The following is a 17558-nucleotide window of genomic DNA, read 5'->3' as shown; positions in this document are numbered from 1 at the left end:
ATGAATTCCAAAGTGGAATCAGGAAACACCCAATATCAGTTCTCTTATCTCTACAAGTAGGGACGTTCCTTTTCAGGCCACTCATTTTCTAGAGACCAGAAGATGAATAGATAACCAATAAGAGGGTATCAAGTAAATATCCCCCAATTCAGACATATTTTTCCTTGGTTTATTTATTTTATAGAGCAAAATGCCATGTTAAGTTAAAAAGTGTTTTTCTCTTTTGAAAAGCTCCTTTTTTTTTTTTTTTGGGAGACAGGGTCTCACTCTGTCACCAGGCTGGAGTCCTGGGTCATCTTGGCTCCACTGAAACCTCCAACTCCCAGGTGTAAAGCGATTCTCGTGCCTCAGCTCTGCAGGCAGCTGGGATTACAGGCGTGTACATCATACTGGCTAATTTTTTGTATCTTTAGTAAGAGGGGGTTTGCTATGTTAGACTGGTCCTCAAACTGTGCCTCAAGTGATTGGACCCGCCTTGGCTCCCAAAGTGCTGGGTTACAGGATGGCCACCACACCAAGCTGAAAGCTCCCTTCTAATGATCCATAAGCTAAATGGACTAAATGACCACTTCATTTTAACTGTATGTGGGGTGGGGGTTGTTTCCCTATGATTGTGTATTTTTTATCAAATAAAAAAGACTTAAAAATATAATGGTACAACACTGAGAATTTTCATTTTCTTCACACAGGGCGCAATTAGTATCTTTCAAAGAGGAAATGAAAATAGAAATTGTGCAAAAGGGAAGGGGCAATGATGCTTCAGAAAGCAAAGAAGGGCAATTATACTGAATGGAAAGTAAAGATTATTAATCGTACTCTTTTTCAGAATTTCTTGTGGTTTTTTTTTCTTTTCTATGAAAACAGTCCCAAAATATGGTGATCTGGGTCTGATTATCAAAGTAGTAGCCCACAGGTCATTCAATCTGAAAACTGCATGTATCCGAAACTGTGGTAAGTATTGATCTTCATTACCAGTACTGCTTAAGTTTCTGGGGGTAAAACAAAAAATGTTGACACCACTATAAAAATGTTCACATGAAAGGAGCCTAAATGTCTGGAGAACTGCTTCCATTCATGTATATGTTTATTGCCTAATGCTTAAAAATCGCAAATACAGAATAATCCAATTTCATGTCTGAACTGTCAAGCACTCATACTGAATCTGTCTATAATTCAAACAAAAAGGCGACATCGACACTTTATAAAAGTGCTAAGGAAAGAAAGTTTTACTTAGCTATAAATTAAAGTTTACTTAGCTATAAAAGCTCCAGCAGAGAATTATTTTTAAGCCATCTCAAAAGTAAGTGTACTTTAAAGACAGGCTTGTGCTATGGCATAAATGTTGTATATGGCTAATGCTTGAGTAGCACTAAAAAATGTAAGAAAACAGGATTTGTGGGCCTGGTTCAGTCTGCACATACATCCATCTAATCCTCCTAAAGTTATGCCCATGTGGATGTCCATGGATAAAATCAGCTTCTAGAAACAACCATTTCTATTTATTCCCACATAGTTAAGGTAAACAGGATCGTTTCTAGGCAAACGCATCAATGTCAAGGGTAGGGCTCTCTCCTCTGGGCCTCCGCTCTAAGAGGATGCGCATGTACTCTCTTGGCTGGAAGCAATAGATTTGTTATCTATATCCTTGACTATCTATTGTCAGAATGAGCCTTGAAAACCTTACCTCTCTGAAGCCTTTTACCCCCTTAAAATGGACTGAAAGGCTCTTCTTGAAATGACTGATATGTCTTTCCCCCAGTGACAGTAAATTCATCAGCAGGGATGCTTTATTCATCTTCATATCCTAGCACCTGGTCAGGCACCACTAAATGTAGTAGAGCATTTGCTGAATAGAACTGTGGTCCCTTTAGGGAATTTCAGGAATCAAACCTAGGCAGGTAAATATGTTTCAGGTCTCCTGAAATTTTAAATTGGTTATAAAGCAAGCTCAGAAGACAAGCTCCAAGAATAAACTGGTTAGTTTGTTTTGGAGAGAGGTAGCAACTTAGGGAAGCACCACCGCCACGATGGGAGTCCATACTGCTTCTGTGTCCCAGGAGAGGTGTCACCTGCTTTGTGCAGACGCTCAAAAGCAGGAGTCTCAGGCTTGTGCTACCCATGAGCCACCAAGCACGATAGCAACCTGGGTAGCACTCAGCCAGCCTGGACGTTTAGAACACTTCTGCTTTAAATGTCCTGTTCATAGCTGCTTAAGCACATGGAACTGTATTGTCATGATTTATCATTTAGAAATAGGCGAGTGAATTCTAATGGGAAGGAAAAGGAACAAAGTAAAATTTAAAATCTTTAAAAAGGACATCCTTCATGTGAAAACAATAAAATGTAAGGATCATGTTTAAAAATCAGAGAAAATTTTCAACTGATTACAGTAGCAGGAGAATAAAAAAGGAGAAAACCTGCATAATGTGGTTTGGCTAAGTAAAACTAATCATTTTTGCCTTTTTCTAGCTACTAAAAACACTCTTCATTAAAACAGTTTAAAAACTATAGTAAGAAGAAAAAAGCAAAAAATCCAAATCCCTAACATGAAAGATTTTATAGTATACAGATAGGCTAAAATCATTTATAGTATACAGATAGCAAAATTTAATGCTAATGGCGTTGATGCTTAAACCCATAGAATGTTGTTCTTATAGAAAATTTTAGCCAGATTAATTCGTGTACCTTTAATTTGATTGTCAAGCTCTGTTCATGTATCTTATGAAACCCTGTCCAAGGCCTCCTTTCCCCCATCTGCCATCAGTGAAGAGTTTAGGAGCCCATCCCCTGGTACCTGGCACAGTCACCATTGGCTTTTTTTCCAGTCTCCCCATCCTAGGGCTGGGGGTCCTGGCCTCTCACCCTCTAACCTATCTTGAAGGTCGTACTGACAGACTTACCTGGTACCATATCCATGTATGCCTGGATTTCCAAATATTGCTACACCTTGATTCTGTGACACTGAGCTGCGCCTACAGGTTAGGAAATCTAGATGCTTGTGTGTGTCCTCTTCCCAACAATGCTGGCAAATTGCTCTTGTTGCATTGGGTTCCTTATTCTAGCATCTGCCCCATCCCTGTGAGCAAGTCTAATCCCCCTCTCCACCTGCCCATAGGTAACAGGATCCTTCCCAGGACAAAAAGAAAAAAGAAAAAAAAAAAAAAGATATAAGGGCAACATGGGATAGTGTATCGCTGAGCAAGATTTAGAGAAAGAAGAGCTTAGAAGTACATCTGTGGGCTATCTGGGGAACAGGAACAAATTAAGTTTTTACAGCAGCTATGTGTTTTGTGGAAAGAGTGAGGAAGATTATTCCTTGCTAATATTTCAAGCCTCCCATTCAACCATAATTATTACTAAAGTCCTGATCACAGTACATACTGATAGACCCTAAGATCGTAAGTGGCATGCTTATTATGTGGCATGCTTTTCAAAGCTTTTAATATTATATCTTATAGTATTTAGGAAGTGGAATAATTAATCACTTTGAAAGTCATGCCATATAATGATAAAAGCCACCTACCTGAGGCCCTGCTCCAAACTCTAGCAAGGCAACCTTATTAATAGACCGTCACAGAATGAAGCATTCTGGGTGCCAAATACGGCCAAGGCAGCACCAAGAGGCAACCTAAAAAGAAAAGAAGAGTTAGTTTTAAATTCCAAAAGTCAGGCCAATCTGGTTAATGGCATATGTACTAAACTGCTTTTAATTCATTATCATTTATTCACATTCTTTGCACTTTATTGAAAAATGTATCTTAAATCCTGTTAAAACATATAGTACATGGAAAATGAAAAGTACACAAATTAATATCCCTAGATTTATATATTTTCCCCTGGATCACAGTTATCTAGATTACCTCACATTTTTATTTTGATAAATTATTTCACGTTTACTGTCATTTCTCAAAACTGCTGCTTATTTTCTTTATTTATGTTCTAAACACACCCATTATCTTCTCTGCAACACAGTTTTCAGAAAAACCTTTTGTGGTGTCTATCTTGTCCTTAACAATTGCTATGGGAGAAATCTTGCCCTATGAGTGCTTTCCTCAGTCTGAGACCAGGCCATCTGTCCACAGAGAAGGGTGCAAGCCACTGAGCGCCCTCAGGCAGAGGCAGAATAAGGAGCCAGGGACAATTTCTGAGCTCTTGAATTAGTCTTTATGTTGTGATTATTGCTTGTTTTCAATTAAATTCCCAGGTCATGTCCATCCTCAATGACATACAAAGAAAATGCAAAATGTATTCTGAAGTATTCAATGTTTTGGGTTATCTTCAGCATCCGTCTGTTGGTGCAGGTTATGAAGACCAATCTCTAGGGATATTAACTAGGAGAGAAAAGGAAGCCACAAGTTCTATGCAGAAAATCACCTGCTTCATTTCCCTACACCAGAGGGTCAAGGCTCAATTATACATGGTTACCACTCTACTAAGACGAATATCTGACACTGATGGAATAAACATTACCAACACCTATTATGTATGGTACCAATCTCAATTACTATGGGTACAGACAGACATGATTCCTGTTCTGTAGGAGCAGACAAGTTAGTTGTGGCTGGAGAATATATACCTTTTGTCGTGCAGAAGCTCTTTAGTTTAATTAGATCCCATCTGTCAATTATGGCTTTTGTTGCCATTGCTTTTGGTGTTTTAGTCATGAAGTCTTTGCCCATGCCTGTGTTCTGAATGGTATTGCCTAGGTTTTCTTCTAGGGTTTTTATGGTTTTAGGTCTTACGTTTAAGTCTTAAATCCGTCTTGAGTTAATTTTTGCATAAGGTGTAAGGAAGGGTCCAGTTTCAGTTTTCTGCATATGGCTAGCCAGTTTTCCCAACACCATTTATTAAATAAGGAATCCTTTCCCCATTGCTTGTTTTTGTCAGGTTGTCAAAGACTGAACAGGCAACCTATAGAACAGGAGAAAGTTTTTGCAATCTATCCATCTGACAAAGGGCTAATATTCAGAACTACAAGGAACTTAAACAAATTTACAAGAAAAAAAACCCAATCAAAAAGTGCGCAAAGGATATGAACAGTCACTTCTCAAAAGAAGACATTTATGTGGCCAACAAACATATGACAAAAAGCTCATCATCACTGGTCATTAGAGAAATGCAAATCAAAACCACAATGAGATACCATCTCATACCAGTTAGAATGGCAATCATCAAAAAATCAGGAAACAGCAGATGCTGGAGAGGAGGTGGTGAAATAGGAATGCTTTTACACTGTTGGTGGGAGTGTACATTAGTTCAACCATTGTGGAAGACAGTGTGGCGATTTCTCAAGGATCTAGAATCAGAAACACCATTTGACCCAGCAATCTCATTACTGGGTATATACCCAAAGGATTATAAATCATGCTACTATAAAGGCACATGCACACGTTATGTTTATTGAGGTATTGTTCACAATAGCAAAGACTTGGAACCAATCCCCCATCAGTGATAGGATGGATAAAGGAAATTGTCGGCACAATTTTTTTAATACACCATGGGAATACTTATGCTGCCATAAAAAAGGGATGAGTTCATGTCCTTTGCAGAGCATGATGAAGCTTGGGGGGGGGGGAAACCACATACTCAGCAAACTACCACAAGAACAGAAACAAAATACCAATGTTTCACTCATAAGTGGGAGTTGAACAATGAGAACACATAGACACAGGAGGGGAACATCAACACCAGGGCCTGTCGGGGTGGGGGGTGGGGGGTAGTGGAGGGACAGGACATTAGGAGAAATCCTAATGTAGTGACGGTTGATAAGGGGTTGATAGGTGCAGCAAACCACCATGGCATGTGTATACCTATTGTAACAAACCTGCACGTTCTGCACATGTATCCCAGAACTTAAAGTATGTATGTAAAAAAAGAATATATACCTTTTGTCAAGTTAAGATGTATAAATGTTAAATAAAATCTGCCATAAGGTGGTATCACAGTGACAAATCAACATTTAAAAACAATATTATATGCTATAAAAAAGTACCACAGAAGATCAGAAAAGGAAAACAGTACTATGGATATTTGGTGATTTTTGCCTTAAAAAATGTACAATTAAGAAAGACAAAGGAAAAAAGTGTGTGTGTGGCTGTAGGGGTGGGCATGACTGCAAAAAAGAAGTCAGAGATTAGAACCATAGATTATTAGATTCTAAGATGACCTTCTGGCTACCATGCAGCATAGTTTATACATGCTGTACAGATTCAGGTGAGAAAAGTGCCCAATGGGCTGGACTGTTCACACTCATGTACTCATTATGAGATGCTTGGCAACTGTAAAACACCAAATGGATCGAAAGCACTGAGAACAGCAAATGCTTTGGGGAGGTAGGACAGGAGAAGGACGAAAGGAAGTGCTTGTTTGAATGAGACACAGAAGATATGTGTTGGAGTTATCCAAAGCAGACATGAAAACCAGCAAAAATAAGATTTACTAGAAGAAAGTCTACTTATGTGCCCAATAGTATTAACAAAAAGAGATATGAGGAAGAAAGACAATGATAGTTGTACAGCCAACTTTTACAGAGACAGACCCAAGCCAAATTACTGGTTAACTGCTGATGGAGCCTAAAGATCACCTCTATGAGGCAAAATCAGGTAATTTAAGGGGAGAAAGAGCAGAGATAGAACTTTAAGGAGAAGGAAGGAAAGTGTGGCAGAAACCACAAAAAGATAAAAATGCTAAGAGCTACAGAACCGGCCCATAGGTTCACCACTTAGGCATGAGGATGCCAAACTACAGCAAGAGAAGTGGGGCAGGAAGGAGTGAGAGAATTGGGGGAGGGAGAATGAGAATGTGTAAGGATAGCTCATTGGGTGACAAGGAAATGACATCCAACAAGAGGATGTTTTCTTTCTAGGAGTTTTGCATCTAAAGAGAAAAACAAAATAGGGGGTAGCTAAGGGGGAACTCAAGATCCCAGAGGGAGAGACAAGAGAATGCTTCCATGCTAGGGATAAAGACACAGGGAAGAAAGTAGGGCATTCTTGGAAGAATCAGGGTAGAATGGGATCTAGAGAAGAGGGAGAAGATTTTGCCCTGGATAAGAAAAGGGGCTTCTTTATCAAACTAGACTTAGGAGGGAGGTATGTTCATCCTGCTAATTTTTTTGGTAGCAAAGGCAAGAAATGCATGGAGTTTGCTCACCTTGGCCAGTGCTGAGTAGAAGGGTCCTATGTCTGGGAAGAATGAGAAAGGAGAATGGCACTTGGCTAGCAGAAAATATTTGCCTTTGAGAGAAGCAGAGGAGTGTCCAGGGTATCCTTGAGGTTTTTACAAAAACAAACAAACAAAACTTGCAATAAAGGATTAAATTGCTTAGTTATTGCTGATGGGAGTGTAAACTGTTGAAACCTTTCTGGAATATATTGTGCAACTATGTAATCAAAGCCATTTAAAAGTTAATATATGTTGACCCGATAATTCATTTACAAAAATTTAAGCAAAAATGAAAATATTTTAAGTTTAAAGATGCTCAAAGTGTATTTTAAGATTAAAAATTGATAATGTCAAATAAAAGGGGTGAAGTGTGATATGCATGTGATAGAACAGCTACGCAGCCATTAAAAACCATGCAGTTACAGAATATTAAATCCCATGGGAAAGAGCAGTTAAAGAATACTAAGTTACGTGGGGAAAGTTATAATGTTAAAATTGTAAAAAGCAGGACACACAGTAAGTATATACACTATGATACCAATTTTTTAAAACTATGCACTTAAAACTAGCTCTCCCTTTCCCAATACTGTTAAATGTACCTAGGTAAATTACAAACAGAAGATTAGGAAGACATAAGCTTTACACTTTTCTACATTATACAAATGTCTTTATAATCTTTACAATGTCTTTACAATCTTTACACGTCTTTATAATCAGAAAAAATTATTTCACCAAAAATATATTTTTTAAACAAATGCTGCTGGAAAAGTTTGATATCTACACATCAAGAAAATGAACTTGGAATCACATCTCACACCGTATAGAAAAATTAACTCTAAATGGATCATGAACCTAAATGTAAAGCCTAAAACTATAAAACTTCTGGAAGAAAACAGAAAAATTTCTGTGGCATTCATTTAGTCAAAAAGTCCTTGGTCACAACACCAAAACCACAACCCATAAAATAAACACACTGATAAATCAGATTTCATCAAAATTTAAAACTTCCCCTCAAAAGACAATGTTAAGAGAATAAAAAGGACAAGCCACTGGAAGATTAGAACAACATCTCTGCAAAGCATTTACTTCATAAATTACTTGTATCCAGAATATATAAAGAACTTCCAAAACTCAACAATAAAAAAACTCAATTAACAAATGAGCAAAAGATCTGATCAGATATTTCACCAATGAAAATATATGAATGGTAAAGGAGCACAAGAAAAGATTGTAGATCATTAGGGAAATGCAAATTAATACCACAGTGAGATAATGCTATCTACCCATTAGAATGACCAAAATTAAAAACACTGGACAGTATCAAGTGCTGCTGAGAACGTGAAACAAATAGAATTCCTATCTACCATGGACAGGAAGGTAAAAATGGTACAATTGTTTTAAAAAACAGTTTGGCAATTTATTTAAAAGTTGAACACGTGTCTACCACATGACACAGTCATTTCACATCTAGCTATTTACCAAGAGATCTGAAAACATAAGCCTTCACAAAGCCTTCTTCATGAATATTCATAGTAGCTTTGTTTATAATAGTCAAAACTAGATGCAATCCTAAGGTCTATCCTTGTGTGAATGGATAAAATCAAGTTTTAGCCGGGCACGGTAGCTCACGTCTGTAATCCCAGCACTCTGGGAGGCCAAGGTGAGTGGATCACTTGAGGTCCAGAGTTCGAGACCAGCCTGGGCAACATGGTGAAAACCCATCTCTACTGAAAATACAAAAATTAGCTAGCTAGGCGCAGTAGCTCATATCTGCAATCCCAGCACTCTGGGAGGCCAAGGTGAGTGGATCACTTGAGGTCAGGAGTTCAAGACCAGCCTGGGCAACATGGTGAAACCCCATCTCTACTGAAAATACAAAAATTAGCTGGGTATAGTGGCATGTACCTGTAATCCCAGCTACTCGGGAGGCTGAGGCACGAGAATTGCTTGAACCCGGGAGGCTTGAACCCGGGAGTCGGAGGTTGCAGTGAGCCGAGATCATGCCATTGTACTCCAGTCTGGGTGACAGAGTGAGATTCTGTCTCAAAAAACAAACAAAAACAAAAAAACCCCAAAACAAAACAAAACAAAAAAACAAGTTGTAGTATATTCCTATAATGGGCTACTAATCAGCAGCAAAAAGGAATAAGCTATTGATACATACAGTAACATGGATGAACCTCAAAATAAGTAGGCTGAATGAAAGAAGTTGGGCAAAACAGAGTACATACTGCAAGATTCCATCTATACAAATGTCTAGGAAATGCAAGCTTATCCATAGGGACAGGAAGCAGATCAGTGGTTGTCTGGGGACAGGAGGTAGGATAGGGAGGGATCCATCACAAAAGGGCATGAGCAAACTTTTAGGAATGACGGATATGCTCACCATGTTGATAATGGTGATGGTTTCAGGGATGTGTGCATATATATGTGAAAACTGCAAGCACACTTTACATATGGGCATTCTGTACAATATCAATTATAGCCCCCCAAACTGTTAAAAAACAACAAAATGGCAGAGTTTTCATATTATAAAAAACAAAATGAGGATGAGAAACTCATTATCATATAAATTTACAGAAGTAATGAAAATAAAACTTTCTGCAAACTGATAAACTAAAATCCTTTAAGGGCAATGACTCAAAATGACTAAAATCTCTCCTTCACATTCAGAGGGAGGAAAAAAAGAGGAAAGGAATATTGGCTTAAATGTGAGTTGCATTCAGTTCTTACTAGAAAAGGATATATATCTAGGCAGGTTTTAGAGCCACATTCTCAGCTGTCAAACTTGGAGGAAGCCAGTTCAGTTCACCTGTTGCGTTATGGGCTGGCGTATCACACTACATGATTTAAAGGCTCCAAGAATACATCTAACTGGAACTGAGACCCATGGATGATAAATAGTTCTGGGATATGTTCCACTTATCAAATACCAAAGGAAGTACCCACTGAAGTGTTTCAATTCAGCCTCTGCACAGACTTTTAAAAAAATGTTCATTAGCAGTTGCTTTAAAAGAAATAAGTGCCATGCTAATTGATAGGCCTGCCTTTGATTAACTCAGTAAAACAGATGAAGTAATACAGAAGCCAAGATAACAAAAGAACAAGTATCAGCCAGGCATGGGCAGGTACTCCAGGTAGAGGGAGTCACAGACTGTACTGTGGGTCTAGGTAACTTCAGGAGATTCACTGTTTTTGGGGCTAAGAGCAAGAGAGGCAGACTGGAACTCTGCAGGAGACAAGAAGGGTGAAGGAGCCATGTATGTGTCATGTCACCAGGGGCTTAAACCTTAAAAATTATTTGTATAATTTACAAAGTATCTTAAGTGTAGATGCCTATACAACTTGCTTCCCCAACTCCTATACCCAATGCCATTTTTAGATTCTTCAGAAAGCAACCAATCTTTATGTGCCTTTGTTGCTCTCCGAAACAATTAAGTGGCCATTCTCCTTTCAGTTTCTAATTAGGTTATTTTATTTATTTTTATTTTTATTTTTCAGATGGGATCTCACTCTGTCATCCAGGCTGGAGTGTAGTGGTGCAATCTTGGCTCACTGCAACCTCCACACCTTGGGCTCAAGTGATCCTCCTACCTCAGCCTCCTGAGTAGGTAGGACCACAGGTGCATGTCACCACGCCCAGCTAATTTTTTGTATTTTTGGTAGAGACGGGGTTTTGCCATGTTACCCAGGCTGGTCTCGAACTCTTGACCTCAAGCGATCTACCAGCCTTGGCCTCCTAAAGTTAGGATTATAGGTGTGAGCCACTGCGCCCAGCTGGTTAGCATTAAAAAAAAAAAAAAAAGTGAACTTCCTAAATTACTATTATTACATTATTTTTGAGACCGAGTATTGCTCTTGTTGCCCAGCCTGGAGTGCAATGGTGCCATCTGAGCTCATTGCAACCTCCGCCTCCCAGATTCAAGCGATTCTCCTGCCTCAGCCTCCTGAGTAGCTGGGATTACAGGCATGCACTACCACGCCTAGTTAATTTTGTATTTTTAGTAGAGATGGGGTTTCTCTATATTCATCAGGCTGGTCTTGAACTCCTGACCTCAGGTAAGCCATCGGCCTCAGCCTCCCAAAGTGTTGGGATTACAGGCATAAGCCACTGTGCCTGGCCTGACCTTCCTAAATTATAAACTCACTTAAGGCTTTGCAGCGTTTGCTGACAGTTAACAAAATGGGGTTCAAACCCATCAATGCAAAGTCCCAGGCTCCTCTTTCTTGAAGCTTCAGCACCAGGATCTGGGGTGGCCCCTACACTGCATGACGACACACTCCTCAGTTTTTCCCCATTCCCCTGGTCTCCTTCCCTACTGCGATACAGAGATGTGTTACAGAGAGAAGATCTTTCCATCATCTCAGGCAGTATAGTTCTGGAAATCACCTTTGCAATGCTACTTTAAAACTCTGACTTGGAGAGGGCCCCAAAACATGAATCCTTGCCCTGATTCAGAGCCTAAAGCAGTGCAGGGGAATAGCAGAGAGGCAAAGGCAAGAATCAGAACTACACTTGAATCCTGTCTGACCTTCACTATCTGTGTAACTACTTTCAATGATGTATTTAGTCTCTCTTCAGCATTTTCCTCTGTAGGATGCGAAAAAATACTTACCTTGCAGTAGTGTGTGAATTAAAGTAGGGTACGCAAAGTCTCTAGCATAGTTCTGAGGGCTCAAAATGCAAAGTTATTATATTCAGAGTGTTACTCAGAGGTAAGTGCTGCCCTGGCCTGATGTGGATTTAAAAAATAAGGTTTGTTTTATTTTTGTTTTTTTGGGCACAGGCTCTTACACAGAATCACAGTCAATGGAATCTTTGAAGGACAAACAATGGGAATACTTCCTGAGAAGAAGGCTCATATATAAATGAGATTCGTATTAAAAGTGTTATTTGGTGAAGTAGCATACATCTGATCTTGACTCATCTCGGTGGCATAGGCAGGGCGTACCTTAAATTTTATGGTGGCCATGGTCATACATAAACCCAAATCACAGCTAAAATAAAACTGATCCACGGGAAGCCAGCAGTCATTCTGCATGTTCAATTGAAAAGTAACTTGGGTAATACGTAATTACTGACTATTCAGCAATGGACTGACCCCTGTTTATGGCTTAACTTTGGTTGGTAACAGATGATAATGCACGTATGAAAATATTATAATTGCTAAAAATCAGAGAAAATAGCTACATGTCATAAAAAAATCTACTCGACTGAAGTACATAGGAGCCAAGATTCCATACTGTGAGTTCTACAACACAGGATGCCTCTTTCACATAGCCTTTCAAATTAATCCCCTTCTCTCGTCCTCCTGAAATGAAGGGAAGGTTTGGTAAAAGGTTGTGTGGAACTGAATCCCATCTTTCAGAGTCATTCGGTATGCGGGGAAGATGGAGGGAGGGGACAGGGAACTGATACTGGAAAAAAAACGAATACTCGACTAAGATTCATACCACAAAGGAGGCTGCTCTAACAGATAGTAACTTCTTGGTCTTAAAACAAGCAATGTGTGGTAGTTGATGCTTCTAAATTATTACATGTATATTCTTTTTACACTCTTGTTTACCCCTTGAAGAAGAAATGTTTCTAAACACTAGATGCAACTTTAAGTAAACTTACATTAGGTCAACCTTATCACTCACCATTAGCACTGACACGGTGTATGCCAAATTTGTCTATAGGCACCTTTCACAACGCTGGACTTGTTTGCTTTCTTTTGCTTTAAAACACTTTACTGGCATTGATCATAAAGGAATGAATGATACCAAGACCTGAGTATGTACTTTCTCATGTATTTACCTGTGTAACATTAGACATGATTTTTTACCTTTCTTTAACTTCCATATCTTTAACTGTAAGAAGAACACAGTCGATTCTTGATTAACTGGGTAACTGGGAAGAGGGGAGAAGGTCACCAATAATCATGGCTAAAACAAAATTAGTCACTGTGATTCGCTGACCAGTGGTCCCTTTGCTTGTTGAAATGAAACGTGTGTGGATAATATAAAGCTATGGATCGATCCATGCTGGGGGAAAGGGGGAAAGATGACTCCAGAAGTAACAAAAAACAGCAAGGAAACTCTTGGTTCTATCTCCAGTATCTTCCACTGGGTCCCAGTGAAGGCCACAAAATGTAAATTCCATCAGAACAGGATCGTGCCTTTTACTGCCCATTTCTGTATGTCTAGTACCTAGAACAGTGGATGCACACAGGCGACACTCAAGTATGTGCTGAATGAATAAAAGGAAGATGGGAGGAAGGGCAGGAAGAGCTTTCCATGCTGTTGGCCAAATGAACCCACGGAAGAAAACAGTTGTCCAATCTATTTGCTCACCTCTGTGAATAACTGGGAATTGACAGAATGCTTTAAATTTGAAAATTCTCTTGGATTTCCCTTGAGTCTCCTGCAATCAAGAAGACATTGCTCTCTTTCCTGACTTGGCCCACCCTCTACAGACACCAGGACGCTGCAGTCACTGTTGCCATCTTGTGGTCATGTCCAGAAAGTTCGTCTTCCCCAACAGACCAGTATAGTCCCCCTATCTGCACAGAGCTCTGGGAAAGGGCTATAAAAACAAACTTACAGATAAATAAATCCTTATCATTTAATTTAGCTATCAAGGTATCATGGTGAACACAAAGATTAATCAGTCACCAGTTCTACCATCAAGGAGCTTGCGGTCTAGTAGGGGAGGTATTCCAAAAGGATACTCATAATTTATAATTATTGATAATACAAAACAGAAGGTAGAAGATGCCACAAGGTAAGTATAGATTAGGTAGAGTGGGAATTCACAGAAAGAAAAGATCTTTCCAAGCTTTGGAGACGGGAATTTGGGAAGAAAGAGCCAACTGAACCCAGACTGGGGGGAGGTGAGATGTGGACCTACACAGGTGAGGCTGGAGAGGTGGGGAGTGCATCCCAGTCAGGGGAGAAGAAAAGCACAGACCAGGGTAGAAGCGCTTATTCCTCCTGTGACTGGAGCTGATGGTGTCTTAAGGAAAGCAGTGGGAAGGGAGGTTGCAGAAAGGCAAGGCTGGAGTCTACTGGAGGCTGAGAGCCGCTGCTTTAGCAAGTGTAACTGGAGATGGAAGGGCTGTGGGACAAGTTACTCAGCCAGTGGTGTGAAAGCAATCTTGCCTGGTGACTGCAAGTCAAGTGGACTAGCTCACGGCCTTGGGTAAATGACTTATCTTTCTTCAGTTTCAGTTTCCTCAGCTATAAAGTGAGATAATGAAGCCCTACAGAGTTGTTGTGAGGAATAAATGATACTGCATGTAAAGCACAAAACACAGTGAGTGGCACACCAGTAAAGGTTTTGAAGAGCAAGGTAAGGACTAGGGGGAAGATGGCATATGGCAGAGACCATGGCACCGCAAGGTGTGGAAAGGGGCATGGAGAGGGGGGAAAGGAGGGACTACCTGGAGAATGGACAGAGTGGGGAAGCCAGCAAACAGGTCAAAGGTATGCCACTGAGTAGCAGGGAAAGCCAGGATGCTCTAGGGTCACAGAAGCAAAGGGAAGAGAATGTTGTAGGGAGGCAGAGCCAAGATAAGGACTAAACCCTACTTCCTCCTGGTTGGGTGACATGCAGGTTTTTAGTAATCTTGAAAAGAACTATTACACTTTGGGGAACTAGAATGGAAGCCTGGTGTGGAGGAATGAGTGCTGCATGAGGAACCTGGGGCACTAAGTCCACATCCCTCTTTGGAGAAATGCTATCAGCTGAAGGGGAAGGTACAGAGAGGAGTGTGAGCTGTCACTGTTTTATTTTTTAAAATATGGCAGAGATTTGTCATGTTTAAATGCTGACAGGAAGGATCAGATGGACAAGGAAAGGCAAAGAAAGGATAATGAATTAGAGGGGATGGGACCTAGGGCACAAGAACAGATAGAGGAGGGCAGGATGTGTGCAGATGCTAAACCAAACACCATCAAGGCACAGGGGGAGGACACAGACAGTAATTAATTTTGCTTCACAGAGTAGGTGACACATGAGCAGTTTTCAAGGATGAGTAGGTATTGGTTCAGTGAACTAAAGGGGTAAGAACATGCCATCAGAGGAAATGGCACGTGCAAGGGCAGGCATGGGAAATGTGGCTTGACATGCTGGAGGAACGTGAGAGCCCGGCACTACGGAATTTAAAGGGAATGGGGGGATGTTCCCATGACAGGGCTGGAGAGTGACTGAGGAGGGCCAAACGACCACAGGCCCTGGACTCATGCCATCATTGCAGGCCTGCTTTACACACGCTGCTTCTGGATCACCCAGTAATGTCACTGTCCTGAGTCATCTGGAAAAGGCAAGAGGAGAGGATTCTCCCAGGGCTGGGAGCAGGAAGGTGAAGTAGAGAGCAGTGGAGAAGCAGAACATTCTAGAGTACTAGCAGGAGCCAGCGGTGGCAGCAGAGAGCACATGAGACCTGAGCTAGAGAGAAGGAGGTGTATACCAAATTTGTCTATAGGCACCTTTCCCAATGCTGGACTTGTTTGTTTTCTTTTGCTTTAAAACACTTTACTGGCATTGATCATAAAGGAATGAATGATACCAAGACCTGAGTATGTACTTTCTCATGTATTTACCTGTGTAACATTAGACATGATTTTTTACCTTTCTTTAACTGTAGTATAAACTGTAGTAGCAGAAACAAAGTCGGCAGGAGCAAGGAAGGATATGGCGGCAGAGGACGCGAGCCTGTGGTCAGCAAGGGCCACTTTAGGGTTCAAATTCACAGGGGTGGGGTGTTCCAGACAATGATGCAGCTTTACAAGCATTATGCAAATGTGAGGTATTTTTAGTATGCACTGTAATTTCAGAGCACTTAGATGATGACTTTTGGAGTTCTAATACTTTAGATTCTCAGTTGACATTGCTCAGATACGTAATAACTAACGGTACCAAAAGAGGTGCCAAATTCTTTCTTTTTTTTTTTTTTTGAGACAGAGTCTCGCTCTGTTGCCTGGGCTGGAGTGCAGTGGCAGGATCTCAGCTCACTGCAAGCTCCGCCTCCCAGGTTTACGCCATTCTCCTGCCTCAGCCTCTGGAGCAGCTGGGACTACAGGGGCCCGCCACCTTGCCCGGCTAGTTTTTATTTTTTTGTATTTTTAGTAGAGACGGGGTTTCACCGTGTTAGCCTGGATGGTCTCGATCTCCTGACCTCGTGATCCGCCCGTCTCAGCCTCCCAAAGTGCTGGGATTACAGGCTTGAGCCACCGCGCCCGGCAAGAGGTGCCAATTTCAATCCTTTTTTTTTTTTAAAAAGGCAACTTATTGGGTAATGTGAATAATTATTCCCTTAAATTATCTGCTTTACAAATTCCAATTAATTCAGAGTTTGGCAGATGTGTTCTTCTCCCTACCTTAACAGAACCTATGGTATTAACATAGGGTGATCTTTCATTTATCTGGCAACATCAACGATCTAAAACACAGGAAAAAAAAAAAAACCTAGAAAGGAGGAACACAGAGGAACACAGGTTCTGAACAGCCAAAGGAGATACTACAAATCTACACATATCAAGCACTTCATATTGAGGCATGTACTATGCACCCTCACTCAGTGCCAATCTTGTAGGCAAAACCATAACAAGTTGGGGTTAACTGGGATTTTTGGTACAGGGAAGATAAGCAGCCCCAGGTATCAAAGGGAAATGCAATGACGGCAGGTAGGTGACTGCTAAGAACAGAAAACACAAAGGACAAATTAAAACAAAAGAAATCAACAAGTGTAGAGAGAGGGAAGGTTGCTCTAAGTGGCTGTGGCCCATGGTAGGGAAAGTGAAGGAAATGGGCACTCCTGTGTACTACCAGCGACAGCAACTAGAAGTCTTTCCTGGAGGTCAAACTTGCTATGCAATTGCCAAGCCAATGAAAAGTGGGCACTTAACTTTTTGCCCACTCATTTTACACCTAAGCATTTAACTTAAGAAATAACCTGAGATATCCATAAAGATTCATGCATGAGGTCATTCATTACTGCATTATTTAAAGACTGGACTGGAAACTACCTACTCGCCAGCAACTAGGGAAGGCTAAATAAACTGTGGTCATTCATTTTCAAGTGGTCTAGCTTTTGAGGAATACACAGAAGCAAATATAAGTACGCGGGAAACAATCTTTATACAATAATAGGTTTTTAAAAAGTAAGATACAAAACAAAGATCCCAATTCCATTTTTTAAAGTATTACATAGTTTTAAAGAACATTCCAGAAGGAAATATCTGTTAGTATTTCATGCATTTTTTAAAATGATGGGAATGCTAATTCTACACCATAATACTATAGCTATGATAAGTAGCTATATTTACTATATTGGTAGCAACGTTATCATGATTGCTTATGGCACTTAATTTAATATGTGTGTTTTTTTTTTTTTTTTTTTTTTTTTTTT

At 40.2% G+C, this 17558-nt stretch overlaps 1 protein-coding gene across 5 annotated transcripts in view; it reads right to left on the bottom strand.

The window, feature by feature from the left end:
* Positions 1-17558, bottom strand: part of PLAG1 (PLAG1 zinc finger) — a 51755-nt gene that overhangs the window by 14845 nt on the left and 19352 nt on the right. For 3 of the 5 annotated variants that reach the window (XM_017886444.1, XM_017886446.1, XM_017886447.1), the window contains exon 2: positions 3524-3628. The exons of the other annotated variants lie outside the window; for them this stretch is intronic. The gene's annotated coding sequence lies outside the window, so the exon portion shown is untranslated. The remainder of the gene's footprint in view (positions 1-3523; positions 3629-17558) is intronic. 5 annotated transcript variants of the gene reach the window in all.

This window comes from Rhinopithecus bieti, unplaced genomic scaffold, assembly GCF_001698545.2.
Source record: "Rhinopithecus bieti isolate Rb0 unplaced genomic scaffold, ASM169854v2 scaffold_15501, whole genome shotgun sequence".
Lineage (NCBI taxonomy): Eukaryota > Metazoa > Chordata > Mammalia > Primates > Cercopithecidae > Rhinopithecus > Rhinopithecus bieti.
Note: the sequence above shows the minus strand (reverse complement) of the source record. Positions and strands in the feature narration are given on the sequence as shown.